Source organism: Varroa destructor, unplaced genomic scaffold (genome assembly GCF_002443255.2).
Source record: "Varroa destructor unplaced genomic scaffold, Vdes_3.0 BEIS01000001.1, whole genome shotgun sequence".
Taxonomy (NCBI): Eukaryota; Metazoa; Arthropoda; class Arachnida; order Mesostigmata; family Varroidae; genus Varroa; species Varroa destructor.
The window spans coordinates 64,596,012-64,607,714 of NW_019211454.1; the positions used below are offsets into that span (position 1 = coordinate 64,596,012).

At 40.7% G+C, this 11,703-nt stretch overlaps 1 long non-coding RNA gene across 1 annotated transcript; it reads right to left on the reverse strand.

Moving 5' to 3' along the window:
- Nucleotides 1–1,863: 1,863 nt before the first annotated feature.
- LOC111255392 (uncharacterized) lies at nt 1,864–11,456 on the reverse strand. The gene is made up of 5 exons (XR_015325213.1): nt 11,451–11,456; nt 11,145–11,262; nt 4,363–4,601; nt 3,309–3,473; nt 1,864–2,222 (listed from the first exon to the last, which is right to left on the reverse strand). It is a non-coding gene; the product is annotated as an uncharacterized LOC111255392 (long non-coding RNA).
- Nucleotides 11,457–11,703: the final 247 nt, after the last annotated feature.

Below are 11,703 nucleotides of genomic sequence, written 5' to 3' on the forward strand. Positions count from 1 at the left end.
CAAATTTTGGCCGATATATCCCTGTGCCCCCATATAGCACTGTGTCCCGTGTGAAAATCCGTTCTAGCACCTTCTTTTGGTATAGCTCCCCCCTAAGGACAAAAGCGGGGAGAAGATTTATCTACACATAGTGACAATGAAGCTGTAGCTAGCCGCATGTTTTGAGTTTGTTCGACTCCGAGCGATGATTATAGATATGTATCTAGAGAAAATGAAAGATCACAAGAAGCACTTTTGGTATAAAATATTTTTAACTTTTGGCAAAGAAGCATGTTGGCACAGACGGTCGACGGGATACTCCTCTGTGTAACCTTCTTTCTTTAAGAAAAGACTGTAAGACGCTTTAAACGACCTGCAAGTTTCTGTTCGACACACATAATGCTACTTGCTACTAAAGACCGGCATCTTTCGTTAGAACTGGGTAATTATTTTTTTGTAGAGCGCTCAAAATTTGTCGGGCATCCGTTTTTCTAAGAAATTAATGTATAGTTATTATTCACCAAGCCCAAACGTCACTGCTGAGTATTTGTCGTGGCAGTGTAGGATTGGGGTAATGATTCCATTTAATGGGTACTACACTAAGTTTGCTACTCTCCCGTCTGCCTCTATTTGTATGACAATACTCATTTCCATATTATTTCGACTTGGTAGGATCTATTTCTATGCCGAGTTAAGATTTCGGACGATTTGTGAGCCCAACAGTCGCTACGTGGAGCGGTTTGTATTGGCGTATAGCTGGTTTTTAGATAAAAATACATCGTGACTTGGAAGATAAGGGATATACTGTACACAAACGTGTACAGTATATCCCTTATCGATCATCCCCGAATCGACAACAATAGACTTTTGCAAACTAAAGCACTTTTTCATAAATATAAATGTAACTCCGCGCACTCCAGCTAGACATATGTCAAAATAGGCGCCGAACTTTGGCAGAGATGTTGTTTCCCGTCCATCATATAACCCTGAACTTATCCTAATAAGGCTGTCACCTGTCTTGTTCTCTACTCAATTGACCTGAAGCAGGAACACTTTGTGTTTTTACTATAGGCTAAAGCACTGAACCGTGGGTGTGTCTAGAGAGATTATAAATTTCCTACAATAGTGGGCCAATGGAACATAATAAACATAACATATTATTCTCTGGGTATACCAAGCTGGAAATGTATGCTACGTCAAGACTATGCTAAAAATTGGAGTGGCAACCCAATACATTTTCACGAATCAAGCCATAAAAATGCAAATTAAATTGCTCCACCTAAATATCAAATTGTACATCCTTATGGCTATACATTTACGTAACATTCACTTTTACGGCTTTGCAAGGAAGTTTTGCTCTCTACCCGTTTGCTCTGTTGACAAGCGCTACTCACGATAGCTACTGGAAGAGAGAGATTCCCAAATATAAATCCTATTATTAAAGTGGAACAGCGTATAAAGCAAATCTTCGATAGGCACTTTCTTGTCTTACGAATATTAGCTACTGTAGCTACGGAGGCTTGGTTAGTGTGGAGGTATTTGGGGGAAACGGTTTGGTCAGCCGATCCTGAACAGAAAATGATTTTATTCGAGATCCACTCATGATGGATCGGGAGGGAATCCTTCGGTAAGACAGGAACTCATCATTAAGATTTTACGGGGGCACGGCTATAACTAGACGGTGAGACCCAGTGGGAACTTTGCCTCGTCCGGCCTCATTGCATAGTAGGACTGAAAAGCTGTACGATATCAAAAAGAAGCACGCAAGGGGACCTTGGACGCATCTAGAATATATTGTGCTATTTGGAACTATCGACAAAGAAGCTCATACACTCCTTTTTTCAGAGAGATGCCGCTACTTCATCATCGTTCGTCAACGTCGCTGTTCATTTCGAGCCGTCCGGACCGCCAACTGATGAAACAGTTGGAAGCTGCCTGCTTTTGGGGTCTACGACTAACTGTCCTTCGACAGAATTAGGTTTATTTTCACTTTGAATGATCCAAAAATTAAACAATCGACCGTGATCATACAACGCATTCATTTTCTCTCAATATTGTTCTCGCCTACTCGATACTGAGTCGCTTAAGCTTCATCGCTTTAGTTGTTGGGGTGTGTGAAGAGGTCGGGAGCCATTTCGAAGTTGATGCATCTTGAATCATAGGATTAGATAAAGCCCCTTGGAATTTATCGCATGTGTACGCACATGTGCTCCGGTTCAACGATGAGGTTGGCATTCGAGTGACTAGAAAACGGAAGCAGGAAAAAGGAAAACCTATTTAGAATCTAATTACGTTGAATTTTCAAACAAATTCAATTTAGTCCACGACAAAAAGTGAAACACCGTACTATAGTTGCTGTACATTTTCTTTAAATGACCCACAAATGTTATTATCTGTACACTCTAATTGTCAACCCAAGTTTCTATAGTCGTGATCTTAAAAAGGTGTCATTTCAAAATTCGATCCGTTTCTTGCTTGGGAATAATAGCTCTGCGTATTCTGAGACATTTGGGTCTATTTACATGGGATCCCAAAGGCATCAGTCGAGATACACGAATACCAATTAGGCAACAGTATGCTATAGTTTAGTTTGTATTGTAATTATTAAGATGCGCTTTGCTTGAAAATGTTTTCGCAGCGTGGGCGTTTCGAGACGATTCGAAATGAACAACTTTAGACATTTCTTGACAAAAGTTCCGTTCAGACGCAGCAGACACACGTTGATTAGTCGCGCTATGGCAGAGATACAGAATAAAGAAAAGTAAATTTCTCATTAACTGATGAAAGATAGACGCGCGATACTCCAACACACTCAGCTTAGATTAGAAGATGCTTAAATTAATGAAAACCTTTTACTCTAAATCAACGCCCGACACATCCTGGCTATATCTAATCTAGATAAGTAAGATCCTTACGGATAAAAAGGTTCCTTTGTATTTTTGCTATTCCGTAAAATACTTCTTTGCGGCGAGCTTGTAAATCCTTATGAAATGGTTGTTACGTAACGCTGTGAATGTAATCTAATCAAACTGAGAAGTTCAATTAAAGAAAAAAGGCCCTCTACTGACGAGATCGTGCCAAGGTTATTTTGCTCGATAATAAGTTTCGTCCTTACGTAGCAGACAGGGTACGAACAACCAGCTTCATATTCAACTAGTGGTTTTTATGCGGCCCATTCGTTAGGCCTGGCTCTATCGGTCAATCATTTGATCAGACTGATGCCAAATGATTTGGCCGAAAAACAGAACCTGAAGAAGTCAGAGAAGAGGTTCTTTCTAGAGGGGGAGAGCCCCCATTTGCTAGATATCATAAATCATAACAGCACTTACTGCGAAATCCAATACTGGACCAAAAAGGCTGAGGATCCCTCTGTGCACTTAGTACTGGATCAGTGATCTCGCTACGTTCCGACGCGCAACCTGCACATGAACTGGTTCGTATCTACAGCAGGGATTAGCCGCTCGTCAGATACCTTCAACGATGATGATTTACTTCTGTAGAAAATAAGGAAACTGTGTGTTTAGCCTATTGGACCAGTCAACAAGTAAGGTCAGATTGCGAGCGTACTTCGCATAAGAAATGTTCATTTATCACGATCCGGCGCTTAAACTATGCTATATACTAGGTAGAAGATCGAGCAGTAGATCGTACTCAACAGATCAACATGTTATCCTCGTGCATGAACGCATGTGTGGCTCGAAGACGTTGTATGGGCTACGTGTCTATCGATCCATCTTAGGTATTTATCGCATGAGAATGTTGATAAATCATAAAAAAATAGACTAAACCCATTTAATTTATTAGAACATTTTGGTGCATGCATGCACCCCATCGATACTAGTAGATCACTAGGGATACGTTGTTTACTTTGGCCAGTGCGACGACTCGTCAGCGCCGAGCCCGTGCAGCAAGTGGTGTACATATCCTGATACGAGATCGATCCAAGAATCCAATCGAAGTATCTCAATGAAAATACCTAGAAAATCTATTGAACGTTTGCGACAGCGGCATGATAACACATGTCACATGTTGAATACATATTGTATACTTCATTAAATTATATAGGCAACACGTCCCAATAGAGCAAAAGTCTACATTGTTAAACCTGCTAAAAAACTGTTTCTCTTGACGTTTCAGCTTCGGTTAGCCGTACCTATACGAGTCGAATTGCCATTACTGATGCATTGTATTGCGATATATTGAGACTGGTAGATGCACGGACAAACAACAATGAACGGGCTCGATTTAACGAGCCGAAACAACATCGCTCTTCGTCCGATTGAATTCGAGCGAATATCCGTAAGTATGAACGTAGCTTGTGAAGATTATAGCAGTATTGTATGAGCGTTGCCCGTGTGATCTTGCCGTTTCTGCGACACTTACCAAACGTTGTATCGAAGGTTCCGCCTTGCGAAAGCTACCCGAGCTATGGAAGAAGCAGTAACGTCATAGGGTCGAATAGAAGATGTGACATGCTTCTGCATTCCGCAACGACCGAAGGCCGTGATGGGCCTTCGCTGAAGGCTCCGGAACGCCACTCACCGCATATTGAGCGAGCTGGCTCGAACTCTTTGGCATTCTACACGTATAGTGAAGAAAAACGCAAAAAAGATCAATATCCCCTGCAAAATAGAACAAGCTTTCCTGTTTTATAAGTTTTATGGCACATGAAACATTTTTTACATTTTCGCGTGCTCGTAGCTCTGACAAAAGTAAGCTACAAGCGAGTGCAGCACAAGGCGCGTCAGCGTGAAGGTGAGCGTTAGTTCGAATGATAAAGTCAACTGTGGAACGTTCTAGGACAAATCAGTAGAAATTTAAATATGTTGAACACACACAGATTCCACCCGTGGTTCTAACCAATGATAAAGCCAAGTGATTTTACAATGAGCACTGAAATATTGACACTTCAACAGTGAATTTTACAATGGTTAGCATTTGCTAGATATAAAATTCTAAACAATTTATTCTGACAAAATTGACTGGTCAATCCCGAGACAGGCCATGGCCTGTTGCCCCTAACGAGATGTATTCTCGATATCTATGCACCTACATTGAGCCTATATTCACCGCATGTTGCCACAAATGAATTAGAATTGATTTCAAATAATGTCGATTCTAAACCGCAAAGGTATTTTGGCGTTCCCAGTGCGTTGTGGTGGTGGTGTTTTATTAATGCTTATTTCATTACACAGCACAATAGATGACTTCATCGACGTTTGTGGTCTCACAAGGAATCGACAGTCCAGCAGGACAAATTGAAAGGCACATACTGAGTCATAATCTGGCCAGTATTTCGTTCTAGTGACCTACGGGGAGAGGTTCTGCAAAGTCGTCATATTTGAATCTGCTATGTTTGACACATACGAAGCTTACCATATCCGGGTGGCCCTTTATGGTTCGTATGGCTCAGCGAGTAACAACTTCTAATACATCGCAAACCTTATTATTGTTCTGCTTTTATTTTAGTTTACCTACCATAATACTCACCTATGTACACATTTTTAAAGCACACTCTGTGTACTTCCTGTATGTATGTATGTATGTATGTATGCATATGCCATTTGTGAGAATGTCGACAGCTGTTTGTCTGACCTTTATCTGAACCAAGATCACGATTTGGAATGCTCTTCCATTTACTATCATTTTCGGAGATGTACAATGTCAGGGGTATACTGCATGTTCTAGCTAGAACACCTATTGCCAACAAAATAATTTCGATAGCATATATATATAACCTCGATAGATAACTGTCGTCAGTTAAATACTGTGATTTATACGACAAAAGTCTGCTGTCGCGTGGACGCGACTTCAGCCGGCACCATCAGCGCAGCCCGTGAACCTGACCGAGAGAACACGCTGATTCAAAAGGGAAATTAAATTCCAACTTGTGCCCAGAATATATCTACTCGTCGTTATTGTCGTCCGACTTCCTTATCTATTCTAATTAAAGTGGCTAAATCGTTTTTTCTTTTTTGGGTCTCCACGTTTTCGTTCAGTCTGACGAAACCGTTACCGACAGATCGTTGAACAATCCTGCAGAGACAGTGCGGGGGTCGGACATGGGGCGACGCTGGTTAAAAGTCGCCTGGCAAGACAGGTCGTTGATCCTTGATTGCCCAAGGATGCGTCTGAGCAGTAAATTCCTTGCAATACAACAACGTAAACGATTAAATGAGTCCTGCTACTATAGAAAGGCGTCGATTCATATTGTCTCGCTAATAAATTCGTCCAAAATTAACAACAAACAGTGAAATTCGGCGATGCAAAAACAAACTCGAGGACCAGTTTGTTTTTGTTTAAAATTCGGTCGGTTTTGAGCTGCTGTGAAATTAGACTTTGAACATGAAGAAGACGAATGGGTATGTTTCTGAATCGGGTTCACTTGAAACAGATAGTAAGAACTAACAGAACCTAAATATCTACAATGTAGTAATAGCTAGGTTATTCAATAAGAGACAATTGTGTTTATAGACGACAGCACAAATTAGACAGGTATTGATTATAAAGGCGTATGTGTGACACTTAAGAAAAGCCATGCTATACGTAATAGCGGATGGCTCAGTCGAGCTGCAGTGACACTGGAATTAGTACTGGGTAACGACTGAAGGACTTTTTTTTGCTCTCAAATGCTCCTAAACCTTGAGTTTTGTCCAGGTTAGCTTCCACAACGTTGTCGATCCTGCCTGTGGAACTCTCGTTGCCTGACGGTGTGTGGTCACTTACTGGAAATCGATAGCTTTTAAGAACACCAACATAGCTGCATTCAGCCGAAAATCCTCGCTGCGGTTGCCTGCAGAAAACCTCCTCTTGGTACGTATAAAAGGTTGCACTATAGAAAGTATTTTTCCTCTTATATACACGTTGAAATGAAAAGTATATGATATTCAATGAATAGTAAGTAAAAATTTCAATAAACCTATGATTAAATATAAGCTTGAACGATTCTGTTCCAACCTAACGGCTCCATGTTTGTCAAACGTAAGGCTACAATATAGATGACTGCACGTATATCCCGTTTCCGTTTTAAAACAAAGCTGTTTCCTCTGCTGCATAAAACAGCTGTAATTGCGTTAGAAGTGCTCGTTGTTGCAATAACTGTTCTTTAACCAAGGCCAAAAGGCTACCGTGTACGATATGGAGTCGATATTGAAAAATATTGGCTCAAATATACCTTCCATTAGAAGTTGAACAGGATTTTAACAGTGCGGCAAAGGGTTGCGTTACTGTTCGATCATTGCTTGATAAAATCCATAACAGCACGCTGGAAAACGAAGACATTTTCAAAAGCTGGCTTGACAAGTTACCAAGAAGTTATGGCTAGACGAAGTGCATAAGTTGGTTGAGGGATGGATGAAGGTCGAAGGGGTGACGGCGAATACAGAATTAATCGATTTGCTACTAGATTTGAGCGGAGCTTTACACTTTCTGTTTGCTGTGCTGTAAATCCAAATAAGACAACGCTTTGAATATCTTAGAACACTTAACACAAATCTACAAAATAATTTCTAGCTAAGCTGGGTTATTATATCTTCTTGTACTATAGTCACTACAGAGCATTAATAAACACGATATGGTGCGTTACAATGGAAGTAAGACAAGACAACGCCCGCCAACCTCCAATGGACTTCCGTAATGGCAAAAGCTCTGTATCTCTCGCAGCGCCACTCGCCTTTTCACCGCCTCATAGCAAACCTCGTTAATCGTTAATTTTATCCAGTCAGACCAATATACCTTTATTATGTAAAATAGCCTTTTAGTTGTTTATTGAAATTGTTGTGACTATAAGAATGTGAAAAAATAACAATAGTGTTTTCGACAATCTATTTTACTCTAAATAATATGAAAATGCATGGTTGCTTTCCTATTGTGTGCTTAGGTACCTCGGCTGTAAACAATGCTCCGTTCAGGACAAAATCTGTTGAAGATCATTTGTAGGACTTAGGAGCCCAAGCTAGATGAACCAAAACAAAGAGTTCGACCGTGAATCAGCACCGTAATATTCCGGATACTCTAATTAGGTAACGTACTTTGAGAGATGTGGAGTCTAGCGTAACCCATACCAAAATAAACATCTGAACTCTAATGCAAATAAGCCGCGTTGCTTGCGGCAAACGTCACGTCGGCAGTTATCGCCACATAATAAGGACGAATCCGTGGCCGTTAACGGACCTATTGGCGAACCTTAGTGTACACAAAGGAGGGTAGAAGCAGGTTGATTGTTAAAAGTGTTATTATGTGATAATATCAATTATTTCCAAGCAACTATATGAGAATAGCACCGATTGTAGATTCTTTCTAGCTCGTACCTCGTAAATTTTAACAACACCCGTCTCTATTTTCGCACTAGCTAAAGTAAAATCATATTCGCTTGGTTAAGTATCGAAAGGTATTCGTGCACTTTATAGATAAAACCCACACAAGAGGCTTGTTTCCAGGACAACAAAAGTTCCAGGCTGTCTGGGAGATTAAGCGCATATTAATGGGAGCCAGTATTAAAGCAATTATCTTGTCAGCTCTTCTACTCTTCCGCTCCTAGGTTACATAGGATAATTTCTTTTTCTAGGGATGGTGGACGTTCCTTCTATCCCTAGACGATCAATGGCAATATTCTAAGCACGTAAAGCCGCTGCAGTCCGAAGCCAGAAGGGCACTAACTGTCCTTTCTAAAAAAAGAGTCAGAAACTATTTAGCTAAACAACATTGAACTGTTCGAAAGCGCGACTCCGCTAAGCAACTTTCAATGCATTTTTTGTACCTAGTAAAAAAAACAGCTATTGTATCCTACAACTCGTGAGATAGCTATCTCAGAGCTGTGTGAAGAAAAAAGTAATCAATTTTTAAAAATACTGCTTCACTTCCAGCGTAGCGGCACATATCTGGCCCTTGTGTTGAGATCTATGAAACATAGACTACTTTGTTTTTCACTAAGACCTAACTCAGAGGCTCTTATGGTATCGGAAGTTGCATAAGTTGAATGCGCAGCTGGAATGGCCCTGCTCTGAAAGCTCGTGCAGAAGACATAAGGGCAACGTACACGAATCCTGGTAGATAGTGAATTAGATGGTTTACATAGAGTTTAATTGGATGGCATTTTTTATTATACTGCTAGTTGGTACGCCATTTCAACAAACCCATTGAAAATGTCCTCAGTCAATAACCCGGAAGTCGGAAGTGCCTTAATATTATTGCAATGTATAAATGGGCACCACACTATCGCAGCAGAAATGCATATTACGTCAGCTGTTTTCATACCGATATATGCTTAGATAGTGAGCTGGGCAGAGAGGTACTTACTTTTGAAAATTTCTGCAAAAATATCTCAACTTCATCTGAATAAGTGGCAATAGTCGGGCGAAGGACTGGCCAGTAAAAACAATTTCCTAGTCTAACTTTTGTTCGGTTTTTCGTGGGTAAGCTCTTACTGTGTTTGTTCGATTGGTCAGTTTGATGAATTGTCGTTTACTTCATTCTGCAATAGGTTTGTCATGATAATAACAAAATTCATACATAGCACCTACTTTACGAGCTTCCCAAGAAACAAAAGGCCTTTCATAGAATATACAGAAGTACTATAAACTAAATATATATATGTTTTATTGCCTGGAGAGCTTAAATTATTATACCTTATGAGACTCGTTTCGAACTGAATCCAAATGTCTGTCCTGTTGCCACCAAGTGTGAGCAGTATTAACCGAGCGCCATTAAACACGAGTGCTGTCCCAGAGCAAACGTTTCGTTAAACCGTAGAGCAATACTATGCCGGCGGGGGGGGGGGGGGGTAGTATCGCCAAAGCTGACTCAATGGTTCGTTGGAGAACCACAGGATATCTGTCCAGCAGATTAGTGGCAGAAGACAACTTCTAACTCATGCAGTCCTTTTTTAACTTTTCTATAATAACAAATGTAAAGAGAATTACTCAGTTGCAAAATCGACCTGCAGCCTGTTTTAAATACTACTGATTCAGCAAAAGTTAATTTTGCAAAAAGGTCGCTCTAAATCTGAAGCTACAGCACTAAATCCAATAAGGTTCGAGGAAGTACGCTTAAAAATCGAGCAGGAGAACGACACTCTAGGTCCAAGGCCAATGTCAGTGAGATAACCTATTTATCATTGTCATTGTAGAGGTAATTAGTTGAGCAAAACTATCATTGACGAAAATAAACAGTGGATTACCAGCTTCGCAACGAGACAGCTGTTGAAAGGGGTCATTTAAATGTAATGTTGTCCACTTACCACACCGCAGGCGAATCAGGACTTTGGCTTCGAAATACATTTATACAGTGTCCAATAAATTCATCATTAGACATGGTCATAATCCCACTATCCGCATTCATACTATCCTAACCTACGACTAATGCTTTTATATTGCCTAGAATGGTCCTACAATACATTACTATTCTATTCCATATTCATACGCTTCTTTTACTGAATAGAATACCACATTTTTTATTCTTGTGACAATGAGTCACCGTATTATGTGCTTACTGCCACTTTTCACGACTTTTTCCAAATCTGTCATCAAATGATGAACGTCGTCTCGCGTGAAAACCGAGAAGTTCGTCTCCAAAAAAGGTTTTCCAGCTATGTGTTCTAACTAAGCTAAGGCTACAAAGATGACTGTTCAGTGAACGAAAAAAATAAACATCTGTCGGCTCAAGATTCGGAGAATATGAAAAGTGCAAAGAAGCGTGAGAGGTCCAAAAGGACAGCCTTGCTTAGGTTTGCCGCGTATGGCCTCGCGTTGCCTTAAAGCAGGATGATCTGACTTCGTTTGTTGGGTCTTACCTTTTGAATACCACAGCAGACTCGATACAATTTGGCCAAAAAGACATGCCAATCAACTGTTTGGTTTGTAACAAACAGCCTCCTAGTAAATCAGGCCCTCGGTGCAAAGAATAGCTTTTTCTATATGCAGACCTGCTTAGGCTCCGGATCCGGAGGCCACCCATTCCCATCGTTGGTTAAAGTTAACGTGCAAACACCACTCCTCATCATTGACAATAATTCTACGCAAAAGTTGGTCATTGCAACTGCGTGACGATCGATACCATGCGATGCAGCGTCAAGTCGTAATTCCCTACTGAACTCAGAGAGCTCCAAATTTTTGTATAAATTCAAAGGACTTGAGATGGTTAACGATGATCGTGTGTCTGTAGCCTACCTTGTCGGCCAACTCCCGAGCTGTCTGTCGGCTTATCTTCCCTGAGAAGGGCTTTCAGATTGTCGTCATGAAACTCGGCAGGTTGGCCAGGATAAGGGAAGTCTTTAGGTTCCGGACACTGTTTATAGAATTGGTACCCCCCTGAGCACTCCTTTTATCGATAGCGTCGTTACTCACGTCACGTTGAGTTCTCAGTTTATTTTTAATATCGAAATTTTATCAAGGCACAGAAGGGCGTCTTATTTACATTATCATGGATTCTCCAGCCAGTCACACTGCTGAAGCTGTATTTTCTATACGACGCACCGGCATTTATTTCGATGCTAGTAGTTGCCAATATTCCAAGCTGACATGCGGTAAAAACTCATTCGTCTGTGAACTGCATTATTACCTACTTCCACGGTCAGGTAGAGGCTCACATGGCAAAGCAGAGGTAAAAGCAAGAATTGAAGGTGTGTTCTTAGCGTGTCAAAATGATTATTCTTTGAAGTGCTTTTAAAAAATTTCTGCTAGCATGGGGGATTGTCAAGTAGAAACTGTAAACACTCCTGCACTCCGA